Raw genomic sequence first — 12843 nt, forward strand, 5'->3', positions numbered from 1 at the left:
GGCTGAAGTAGCAATCAAAATAGGACAATCGGATGGCATATGCGAACCCCCACAACCATCACAACTTGTGATTGCGGCTACCCTTGGTGAAGTCAATGTATTAAATTTCTTGCTTAATACCTCTACTTGTGCTGCTAAAGATGTAACCACATCAATTTCATGGAGTCCGGCCACTTTCTTCCTTTCTCTTGCATTCCATTGGTAGCTATTCAAACCCATTTCTTCAATCAATTGCCAGGCTTCTTCGGTAGTCTTGTTCCCTATTGTACCTCCTACGGCGGCATTTAGAAGTTGTTTGTTGCTAGAGCTCAACCCGTTATAAAATGTATTAATGATCATCCACTCGGGGAACCCATGTTGTGGACACTTCCAAAAAGGTCCTTGAATTGTTCCTAAGTGTCAAACAAATTTTCAAGGTCCATCTGAACAAATGAAGATATCTCATTGTGAAGCTTTGCCGATTTTCGAAAAAGGGAAGTACCTTGCAAAGAAAGCTCCGACCATTTTGTTCCATGTTGTGATAGAAGCTCTTGGCAATGAATGGAACCACTGTTTGGCCCTTCCTTTCAAAGAGAATGGAAAAGCCCTCAAGTGAATTGCATCATCAGAAATCGCATTGATCGTCAACATGTCTCACACTTCAAGGAAATTCTCAATACAATTGTTTGGATCTTCATTAGCTAACCCATTAAACTGTGCGGACTATTGAACCATCTAAATAAAGGCCGGCTTCAACTCAAAATTCTTGGCTATTACTGGTGGCCTCATAATGCTCGATTGTGTCCCATGAATAGTAGGTATAACAAAATCAGAAAGTGTTCTTCATTGGTCCGCTTGTTCAGCCATGTTTTCAGAATCTTTACCCTCTATTTTAGCTTAATGATTATATTCTTGTACAGGTTCTTTACCCCATTCTACGAAGTGTTCATTCAAGTTCAGGATCTCCTTCAACCAATGTCGAAGGGTTCCCTAGAGTCATAACCAGGAGCTGCAACCAAAGAAAGGAAACAAATCAGAATGATGATATAATAAGAAAGTGTGAAATAGAGTAAATGATGAATAGCTAAAATAGCAAAGTGCAAAATATTTCTAAAACACCTATTCCCAAGCAATAGCGCCAAAAACATGACACACCCCTTCCGTGTGACCCGTAATTCCACAAGTTTGTCGAAGTAATAATACCCCGGTGAGTGGGTAGTCGAATCCACAGGGAATAGTGATTAGAAACACAAAGATTGCTACTTAACTAAAGTGAAAATGAATCGATAGTAGTGTGAACAAAATCAATATGAAAAGAATTAAAGAAAATAAGAACGACAGGTGCAAAAAAATTAGAGGAAAGGCAATCAACAGAAAGTGTGGCACCCAGACATTGCTTCCCCTAGGACTATTGCTTCAAGTGCAAAACCAATTATTAAGCTCCTGACTGATGCTTAATGAGTCATGGAAATCATAAAGTACACGGTCCCAAACCTATAATCATCCCTGAATAACTCTACACTATGCCCTAACAGAGAAACTACTTAGTCTCAAGACCTCACGCTGTGTATAGTTGGAAGAAGCTCTAGGGATTCCAAGTGATAAACCCTATTCTCTAATATAGGTCTAACCCTTTGGTCCAGGCGAAAGACTCTTAATCATAATTAAGCCAAAGCATTAAGGATCGCTTCAATGCTTCACTTTGTGCTCATGCAACTAAGCCCCAGCGGAGCTCCTCTCTGAGCAGTTTACTCTACCGTGACTGCAAAGAACCCTTGTAACATGGAGGTAGGATGAATCACACCTAAGGGGAAAGGGGATGTTCTGCTACCTCTCGACTCACCCTCTCGACCCTCTCCAATCTTTCTTTGTCTGATCCATATTGTGTGTCACTCACTCACAAGGATTACCAATGTAGACTCTCAAACCCTAGAGTCACTCTAAGGTAGAAATCATTCAACAAGCATTTAAGATTGGAACTCAATTAAAGACATCAATCAAAGAATTGTAATAAAAGGTCAATGAAACAATAACAACCTTGGGTTTACAAGTCCAACTACCCTTGAGGGGTTTAGCTCTCCATGGAGCAAGATAAAATCAATAATAAAATCGAAAGTAAAAACATGCAATACATGAGTAAAACTCCCTTAGCATTCGTGTCGATGGTCTTGTGGAGTATCCTCATCCTCTTCAAAGGTTCCCTTATCAAGCCTAGGGCATATCTCGCCGGATCGGTGCTGATAAAAGCTCCCCAAATAACTCTCTTCCAAAGGAACTCGCTGTCAGAGACCGTAGAACCACTCCAAAAACCTTGCCAAAGCCCCTTTAAACCCCAGCTGCAGGCCTCTCTGACAACGCCCCTTGTGTGTGACCCACAAGTAATGGGTTTGCTGAGTAATAAATCTCAAGTGAGTGGGGTATCGTATCCACAGGGAGTAGGGAGTAAAAATACTTAAATTGCTACTTAACCACATAAAAGTGAACAATGACAGTGTCGATAAAATATAACATAAACAAAGATAAAAGAAGCAAGAATGAGAGGCACAAGTAAGTGAGAGATAAGGCAATCGATAGAAATGGGGTACTCAGACAATGCTCCCCCTAGGATTAAAGTTGCATGGAGTTTTAGGGAATCCATGTGATAAACCCTATTCCTATGTATAGAGCTAATCTATTGGTCCAAGCAAAAGGGCCCTAGGCACATTTAAGTCCCAGACACTAGAGTCACTTCAACGCTTCACTTTGTTGCTCGCGCAACTAAGCCCCAGCGGAGTTCATCCTCTAAAACTTCACTCTATTGTGCCTATAAAGAACTCAAGGAAATGGAGGTAGGATAAATCACACTAGTGGCGAAAGGGAACGCTCCGCTACCTCTTGACTCACCCTCTCAACCCTCTCTAATCAAACAATGTTTAACCCTCGTAGTGTGTCACTCATCTACAATGGTTACCAAGATAGACTCTTAACCCTAGTATCACTCTAAGGGAGAAATCATTCAACAATCATTCAATATTGGAACTCAATTGAAACATCAATTAAAGAAATCATAATAATAGTTCAATGAAATAATAACATCCTAGGGTTTACAAAATCCAAGTACCCATTAGCGAATTTAGCTCTCTGACACGTCCAAATATGCGTGTAAACCACAAGTGCACGGGTGTCGAAGTAATAATTACCCCGGTGAGTGGGTAGTCGAATACACAGGGAACATGGCTACTAGTACTAACTTCTTCTCTGCTTTCTAGCCTAATGATAAATGGAAAGGTGTGGTGATCTAATGTGCGAAGAAATGAATACCGGAGACGAATATACAAGGGTGAAATGGATGGAGATCTCAATCAATAAAAATGGGGTATTCGGGCAATGCTCCCCCTAGGATTCAGGTATTAGGTACCGGATAAGCAAAGTGTTTCTATGAAGAGTAAGTTAAGTCATGGAAATCCAAATATAATCAGATCTGGCCTCCCGATCACCGATACTAGTCGCCTACGAGGTCCCGTTGGAGAAATCTCTCAATCTCATGCCTCACACCAAATATGGTTGCATAGAGCTTAGGGAAAGGAGATAGAATACACCAATTGGAGGGGAAAGGGGATGCTCACTATCTCATGACTCGCCCTCTCAACCCTCTTCAATCTTGAGGTTCTAACCCTAATGGAGACCTCTCTCTCACCAAGGTAACAAATCATGCAAACCAAATAACCAAAAGATCAATAAGGCAAGCAAGCATTAGACAATCAAGATTAAAACTTAATCAAACGCGGATTAAATGGAAACACTAAGAAAATCCACAAAAGATGAGAATCCCAGGGTTCACAAGCCCAAATACCCTTTAGGGTTTTGGCTCTCCATGGAGCAACATACAAAACACACCATCAATGAATGAAAGTACATTAAAACCAAAGAAATAAACACCCTTATATATGAACTGATGGCCTTGATGGAGATCTTCGACGTCTTAAAGGACCCACTCTGAAGCTAGGTTCACCGGTGGGTTCCTTGATGCTATGACGGAGGAGGAATCGATCAAAGTTGGTGATGAAGTGCCTCCAAAGCCGCAAAGACCTCCTCTCCAAACCCTAGCCGTCTCACCCCTCAAGAGCAGCACAAAAGATGAGAAAGAAAAGGGCAAAATGGCTATTTATAGGCCTTAGACCGCGTCTGTCACGTGTCCCCACGAGCTCGTGTGGATTTTCCACGTGGCCGCATGGGCTGCAGAAATTTTCACACGGGCCCGTGGAATATCCACGCGGGGGTGTGAATAGTAAATTACTACAGTAAAATTGCTGCAGTACTTTTCACAAAACGCGGTCCAAACACTCTTCTCTTAATGCCACATGTCCGGGCACACGTCAATGTGGTAGGCTATAAAACCTTTTTTAATCGACGTATCTTTGAGAGGTCTTGCAATCTTCACAAATAGAAGGAACATGAAGATGTGGCTGCCTTTGTCCCCTTCCAACTCGTATATTGACTTGAATCTTCTTGGAAGTTGGCACACATCTCCACGTTTATGAACTCCTCTCGTGTCTTGGTCCTTGAATTGAATAAGAACTCCCAACATTGTGTCTTTATAGCCCATCTTTGCTTCCTATTTACTCTTCAAGGCATTCACAACCTATATGCATAAAAGAACACCAAATACACAATATGAGACATAAACCATGGTAAAAATGATGCTCAATGCATGTAAAACATATATAAAAATATGTCTACTCAAGTACTTATCACTCTCCATGGAATCAAAAGTAAAAACAAGTGTTCCATAAGAAAACCCCCTTGGTAGTTGTGTCGATGGTCTTGCTGAGTAGCAAAGTCTTCTCCAAAAGTCCCCTTGTCCGGCCTAGGCCACATCTCGCCTCATCGGTGCCAATGAAAGCTCCCCCAATAACCTTCTTCCAAGTGAAGCGTGGTGTTGAATCCTTAGAACTACTCCAAAGGCATGCCAAAAGCCCCTCTTAACACTAGCCGAAGGCCTCCCGAAAGATGGATGAAAGTTGGAGAAAAGTGGAAAAGAAGATCCCAAAAATCGAGCTGAATCATGGCTTTAATAGGGCTGGAATCGGGAATCCACACACCCCTGTGGATTTTTCCCACGGGCTTGTGGAATTTCCTCTAGGGCGTGGGGAATTTCCACACACCCGTGTGGATTCTCTAGAAATCCTATTTTTGGCCGGTTGTGAACAGTAACTGCTACATTATTTGCTATAGTGTTTGCTACATTAACTTGCTACAATTCTCGACTAAAACACTCCCAATTCCACGCTTTTAATTGAGGCAATATAAACACATACACATTTATGCCGTAGATCGCACGTCTTCTTCAATCAAAAGCTTCATTTTCGAAGGTCTTGTTATCAATTCACAAGTTGGGATACGCAAATGTGATTGCCTTTGTGCCCCTCCAACTCATTGTAGTGACTTGAATTCATGAAGGTTGGCACACATTCACGTATCTTGGAGTCCCACTAGTGTCTTCGAGTTTGTTCCTTCCAAGATTCCACCGAATAATGCATTTATGATCTACTTTTTACTTCTTTTCTCAATACTTAGCTTCATAATACTGCATGCGTAAAAGAGCACAAATACACATGTATTAGATCTTAAACATGCTAAAAGTAATGCCCAAAATAAGGAAAGAATAATTCGCATTCTTATCACACAAGCACTTATCAAACTCCCCACACTTAAGCTTTTGCTTGTCCTCAAGAATCAATAACACATTGAAGCATAATTGATGTAAATATTGAAAGAGCTCAGCCTTAGGTTCACCAAAGCATGCAAGGATAGCATTCTACAAGTAAGGGAAATTTCAACACTAAATATGAAAAATCAATGCCCTAGCTAAAAAACTCGAATCAAAAAGGACAACAAACCCAAAATCGTGTAAGTGTGTGTAAACTCACTCAATTCAACCCAAAGTATACTCCTCAAAGTTCTAAGTATAAGGGACTAATTTTTCTACAAAACATAACAATAAAAAAGATAGTAGCAGCTTCACACATCCTCTAAGGTAGCCCTTTCTCAAGCGGCCGCTAAGGTGGCTTTCACACTTTCGAGTTGGTAGCTCTTTCTACCGGGGCGGTAGCCTTCACTCATCCCTTGAGATAGCTCTTTCTCTCATTAGGGCATAACTAGTATCCGACTTATGAGAGTAGCTTCATACTTCATAGGTGGTAGCTCTTTCCACCCAAAATGCATAACCAAACAATAAATTTATTTTATTTTATTTTATTTTATTTTTCTTTTTTCCATTTTTTTATGAAAATAACACAAGAAACAAAACTAATTAGTCCCTCAAACAACGAACTTGAGTGTCCAAAATTGTTTAAAGAGTGAGTATTGCAAAAAGTATCAATCGGGCAAAAATTCCTAAAAATTCAAGAACAAACTAGAGCATGAAAAGATTCAATGTTAAAATTCTACTAAACTCAAGAATACAATCATTGTAACTAAGGTGAACCACCATTGGCTATGTGAACATGTATGTTAATCAAAATTTATATAAAGGACATGTGCAATGTGAACTCCCCCACATACTTAAGATGTACATTGCCCTCAATGTACACATGGAAGCACAATAGAAAGTAAATCAATCAAGTATATATGTGGGAGTGGCAATTGAAACAAGACTCCCTTGACTCCTAGTGTTGCGTTTGATGGAGCTAAATCATTGAGGGTAAAGTTCCAATGGGTTGTGAAGCTCACACGGCCCACATTGGCTCTGTCCATGATTAGTCCTCATTTCCCGTACTAATAAGACCATCTATACGCATACACAAGGGGTTTCAGTGAAGTTCAATAAAAAAAACAACTCAAGTATATAAAAGATAAGGCAATGAATTACAACTTGAAACAAAATAAAAGATAAACTCAGAAGGAAGATCATTTCTGAGTGTACAAGTACAAAATAGAATGCAGAAAGTAAAGAAGAAAAATAAAAGCACAAAGTAAAGTAAAGTAAAGACGCATCAAGCTTCAGTGTCATCGGAGGTTGGCTCTATTACTTGTGCCGGTGGTGGAATAGGTGGATCGATTGGTGCATGAATTGGTGATGATGGTGTTAGAGGAGCTGGAGGGGTCCGGGGTCTCATCACAAACTGTGATGCCTCATTTCGCTCTAATAACAGCTGTACAATATCGTGACGGGACATCACCTCTGCATGGTTCGCCACATGTAGCGCATGAACCTAGGCCAGATCACTCTAGAGCACCCTCACGGCACTCTCATGCATATCAAATCAATCATGGGCTCGAGGTGGAGAGAAAATGAGCACCAAAGGTGGCTCCTATGCTGGGGGAGTTGCCTTTGTATCCATCTGCACAGGCTGAGGCTCGGGGATCGGCAGAGGACCCTCTCTATCATCATCTCCTCCCTCTGCTACCTCTAGAATGGGTGTAACTAGTATATACATCCCTGTACTATATCTGTGCACCAATCCCATCAATCGCAATGTGTCCAGACCTAACGGTGAAGGCATAGTCATCTTCTCAGCCCTTCATATGGCCTCTAACAAACCCATGCCCATAACGAGTCTGGTGATGTATGGGCCTGAGAATATGACACCAAATCTGAAGTACTGGCCTTGGTGGCACCGATACTCAGCTAGTATGTGGGCCAAATGGATCAGCTATTTCGGAACCATAGAGTAAACGTACAAAAGTTCCTGTCGGCTTAAGACACTAGTACTGTCACCATGGCCATTCGCCGATTTACTTAGAATGGTGTGAAGATAGTGGTACGCACGTCAGGAAAGGCTGTGGCCTTGGACACGCCTGGCTCATACTTTCAGTGGCCGCCTAGACTGCTATATGCTCATTGAGGAGTCAAAGAACCATGATAATAAGTCAAAAGTCGGTCATACTCCTCAGTGGCTGTAAAGGTCTAATCATAGAGGCCCAACAGGATCAAAAACTGTGAGACGCTCATAATATGGTACTGCCAAAGTTCTCTAAACTGTATAGCATTGACACTGTCAAATATGGCATAGGACCTGTCGAACTCGAACAAGGATAAAACCTCAAGTGTAAGCATACGGATGACAGCCTCTCTAAATGTCAGTAATTGTCTCCAACCTCCCACTGAGATGAGATCCTCTACCTTATCTGCCAACTCATCTTCTTGTTGTATATCTCACAATACACTCATATCTAAGAAGTGAGTATGTCCGAACCTAAGTCTCAATAATCTCTCAAAATTAACTTGGTGCTTAAGAACATCAAATCCCATATTCTCTAGCTCAGGGGATGACTCACGCGGATGCTTTTCAGCTTGCTTCTTCGATCAAGGTGCCATATCTCCAAAATAAAAACATAGGTTCGATCAAAAACATTCAAAAATAGATTCTGAAGATTTCCACACGGTCATGTGGAATTTCCACAAACCAATGTGGGTCCACAGGGCATGAAAACCGCACGGCCATGCCTCAAAAAACCAAAAATACACCTTAATGTTGTTTCTAACTTCTTTCTAAGCATGTGTAAACCTTATAAACATAGAAACAAAGCAACATTCATCATTTAAATTGACTAAAATAAGGTTATGGTAAAGAAAAGAGGAATTGGGGGTTTACCAAAAGCTGAAAATAAAAACTATCAAATTCGGTCCAAAATTCAAGTAAAACACCTCTAAATCAACGATGCTAGATCGGGAGAGTATAGGAAAGTGTTTTTTGAATGCCTGGCAGTGTGAAGATAAAGAAACTAGAAAAGATTCTAAAGAAAACCCACGATTCTAGACTTTCAATACACCCACACGGGCGTGTGGAAATTACCCACGCCGGTGTGACTCTACAGGGGAGACCCACAGGGACCGACACATGCCCTTGTGTGCTCTCAGGCTAACACTCAATGCTTCTAACCCAACCACATGGGCATGCGGAAATTACCCATGCCCATGCGCCCGGTCCATAAGGGTAGACTCATGCCCCTGTGGCTTCTCTGTCCAACCCGAGAAACTCTAAATGTTTCACACGCCCGTGTGAAAGTTCCTTACAAGCGTGGATTTTTACAGGGCCAGCTCAAAGGGGCACTTGCATGCCCCTATTTCTTCTCGGTATGATAGAGAGCTCCTCTATAGAGATCCACACGGGCGTGCGAAAATTACCCAAACCAGTGTGTTTATCACAGGGTTATCCACAGGGGCGAGTCTACATGAAGACACGCCCTTGTGGAAATTACCCACGGGCATGTGAATCTCACAAGGTCGTTCACAAAGGTAAATCCACACCCCTATACCTTCTCTGGATGAGCTCGATGTAGAGACCTGCAGGCGTGTGGAAATTCCACACGCCTGTGTGGTTTCTCTAAATGCCTTAGGAGAACTGCAGGCTCTGCAAAAAATACCTGAACATATTAAAACACTCAGATCCTGCATTCATCAAGAAAATATACAAGAGAAAAACACACAACATGCTTAACCGACCAAAAACTTCACCATACTCATTTAAACACGCTTGTGCACCAAAGATCCATGAGAAAATCACAGCAATAGCATCTCAAAATCAGGACACCAACACTAAAAATCTTATTCATGGAGACACTAAACTAAAAACTAGAAAAATAGTAAAAACTTGGGTTGCATCCCAAGAAGTGCTTATTTAACGTCACTAAGCTTGACGTACCTCGTCTTAACTCACGGGGTTCATAGATGAAGGTTTTCCTCTTACCCATGACTTGGAAGCATGATGAACATAACCTCTTGAAGGTAGAAGGGGAGTTGTTGAGTTGTTTCCAGTTGAGGGCTTGTCACCCTTATTCCTTTCATGCACATCCCCAACAGCCTTGGGGCGTTTCTTGTGGCATCTTCTCGCTCGCTTCATCTTCCGGAGCATATTTTTCACGATCCCCAGAGTAAGTGGTACTTTCTCCTCATGAACAAGCATCATCAACTCCTCATTTTCCTCGTCTTGGTCTATCAACACCTCGTATGGGTTCGGATTCAACATTTCTTGCACATATTCATCGATTAGTTCATTAGTAGTGTCAAGAAATATAAAGTATCATCAAAGTCAAGAGAATGTTGCATGGCTTCAGCAAGACGGTATGTGAGCTTGTCATCTCTAATCCTCAGTGTCAACTCCCCACCATCCATGTCGATCAATGCTTGGAAGTACGTAAGAATGACCTCCCAAGTATCAAAGGAATATCTGCACCCTCATCGACATCCAACACTACAAAGTCTACAGGAAATATGTACTTGTCTATCTTAACAAGCACGTCTTCAATGATACCCCTCGGATGTCTCATCGTTCGGTCCGCCAATTATAATGTCATCCGAGTGGGCCTAGGCTCTCCTAAGCCTAGCTTTTGAAAGAAAGAGTATGTCATGACAATGATATTGTCCCTTGAGTCCGCCAATGCCATCTCTTCACCCAAATTGCCAATGTTGCACGGGATAATGAAGCTTTCTGCGTCTTTCTTCTTGTTCGTCATATTCTTTTACAAAACTGGGGAGCAAGATACATCTAAGATCACTAATCCACTCTCTTCCAATTTCCTCTTATTGGTCAAAGATCTTTCAAGAGCTTAGCATACCGAGGCATTTGAGACAATGTCTCTAAAAAAAGGAATATTGATGTGTAATTGCTTAAATAGACCCAAGAACATCTTGTATTGCTCATCATTTTCTTCGTTCTTCAATATTGAAGGATAAGGGATTCTTGGGTTGTAAGGTGGGGGTGCCACCTCTTTTTCTTTGTTAACTCTTTCCTTAATCTCCACGACCTCCAATGCCTTAACTTTGGTCTTCTCACTAGGAAGTTTGCCTTCCACCTCACAATCACTTTTCAAAGTGATCGCCTTCACATGTTCACAAGGGTTGATTTTAGAATTACTAGGCAAACTACCTTCTAGTTTCTCCGATAGAGACTTCACGATTTGCCCCACTTGATTCTCTAGGTTGTGCAATGAAACGGTGTGGTTGCGAATGGTAGGCTCGACCGATTGGAACCATGTATCCGATGATTGTATAAATCTAGTCAAGGCTTTCTCCAAGCCTGAAACTCTATTCTCCATATTCGGGGCTTGTTGTTGTTGGAAACCCGGTGGTGCAGTGGCCATTTGTTGCTCTTAGTTATTCCATGAGAAATTAGGTTGGTTCCTCCAACCCGAATTGTAGGTATTGCCATAAGGATTGCCTTGGTTTCTCATTGCATTACCCACATAGTTACCTTGCTCAACGGAGGATGTACCACCAACAACTATTGGGCAATCGGATGGGCCATGACCCCCTCCACATCCATCAAAACTCGTTATGGTTGCCACCAACGATGTAACCGCATCGATCTCACGGATGCCGGCCATTTTCTTCTTCTCCCTAGCATTCCATTGGTACCTATTCAGCCCTATTTCTTCAATTAATTGTCGGGCTTCTCTGGGGGTCTTGCTACCTAAGGTATCTTCCACTGCTGCATCAAGTAACTGCCTTGTACTTAGGTTTAAACCATTGTAAAAAGTCTGAATGATCATTTACTATAGAAACCCTTATTGAGGACATTTTCATAGGAGTTTCTTCAACCTTTCCCATGTCTCGAACAAATACTCCAATTCCATTTGCACAAAGGATGAGATCTCTGATAACGCCCCTTGCGTATGTCCCGCAAGTGCACGGGTTTGTCAAAATAATAAAATCCCAAATGAGTGGGGTATCGTATCCACAGGGAGCAAGGAATAAAAACACTTAAATTGTTTCTTAACTAAGTGAAAGATGAATAGTGATATGTGTGACAAGATGTGAAATAACAAAAGTAAAAGAACAAGAAAGACAGCACATGTAAAGGAGAAGGTAAGGCAATCGATATAAATGGGGTACCCGTATATTGTTCCGTCTAGGACAATCGTTTCATGTGCAAGAACCCTTTGTTATACTTTCTAACTGATGCAATAATGGGTCGTGGAGATCCTTAAATACATGGTCCCAAATCTAAGGTCAACCATGCCGAACTCTATACATGTCCCAAAGGAGAAATTGAATAACCTCTCAACCTCGCACTCGTATAGAATTGCAATGAGTTCTAGGGATTCCAAGTGATAAATCCTCTTCCTAGATGTAGACCTAACCCTTTGGTCTAGGTGGAAGGTCCCTAGCCACAAATAAGCCCTAGGTGCTAAAATCACTTCAACGCTTCACTCCGTTGCACCCGCAACTAAGCCCCAATGGGAGGTCATCCTTTAGCCCATTCACTCTACTATGACCACAAATAACTTGGTAAATGGAAGTGGAATAAATCACACCAGAGGGGAAAGAGGATGCTCCGCTACCTCTAGACTCACCCTCTCAACCTTTCCAATCTAGCTTTGTCTAACTCCCGTGGTATGTCACTCACTCACAAGGGTTACCAACAAGGACTCTCAACCCCAGTGTCACTCTAAGGGAGTATTCATACAATCAAGCATTCAAAATTGGAACTCAAATAAAACATCAATTAATTGAAAGCATAATAAAGACGTTCAATGAAACAAATACATCCTAAGGTTCACAAATACCCAAGTATCTAGTAAGGGGTTTAGCTCTCCGTGGAGCTAATTACAATCAATGAAATCAAATGTAAAAGCAAAGAATCCATAGAAAATCCCCTCGATAGTCATGGTGATGCTCTTGTGGAGAGTCCTCTACTCATCCAAGGGTCCCTTTGTCCGGCCTAGGATACACCTCGCCGGATCAGTGCCGACGAAAGCTCTCGCACTAACCTTCTTCTAAACGGAGCGGAATGTCGGAACTGTAGAACCTCTCTAAATTCCTAACCAATACCTCTCAAAACCCTAGTTGAAGCCCTCTCTCAAGTTGGGTAAAAGACTGAGAAAAGTCTCCTGAAATCGGGGCTGAAATCGGCCTTAAATAGGGCTGGAATCGGGAATTCA

General features: G+C 41.7%; 1 non-coding gene across 1 annotated transcript; it reads left to right on the top strand.

Annotated features, from left to right (window-relative positions):
* The first annotated feature begins 349 nt into the window (after positions 1–349).
* LOC120257464 lies at positions 350–454 on the top strand. Its single transcript, XR_005535689.1, has one exon. It is a non-coding gene; the product is annotated as a small nucleolar RNA R71 (small nucleolar RNA).
* Positions 455–12843: the final 12389 nt, after the last annotated feature.

Source organism: Dioscorea cayenensis, unplaced genomic scaffold, assembly GCF_009730915.1.
Source record: "Dioscorea cayenensis subsp. rotundata cultivar TDr96_F1 unplaced genomic scaffold, TDr96_F1_v2_PseudoChromosome.rev07_lg8_w22 25.fasta BLBR01002143.1, whole genome shotgun sequence".
NCBI lineage: Eukaryota > Viridiplantae > Streptophyta > Magnoliopsida > Dioscoreales > Dioscoreaceae > Dioscorea > Dioscorea cayenensis.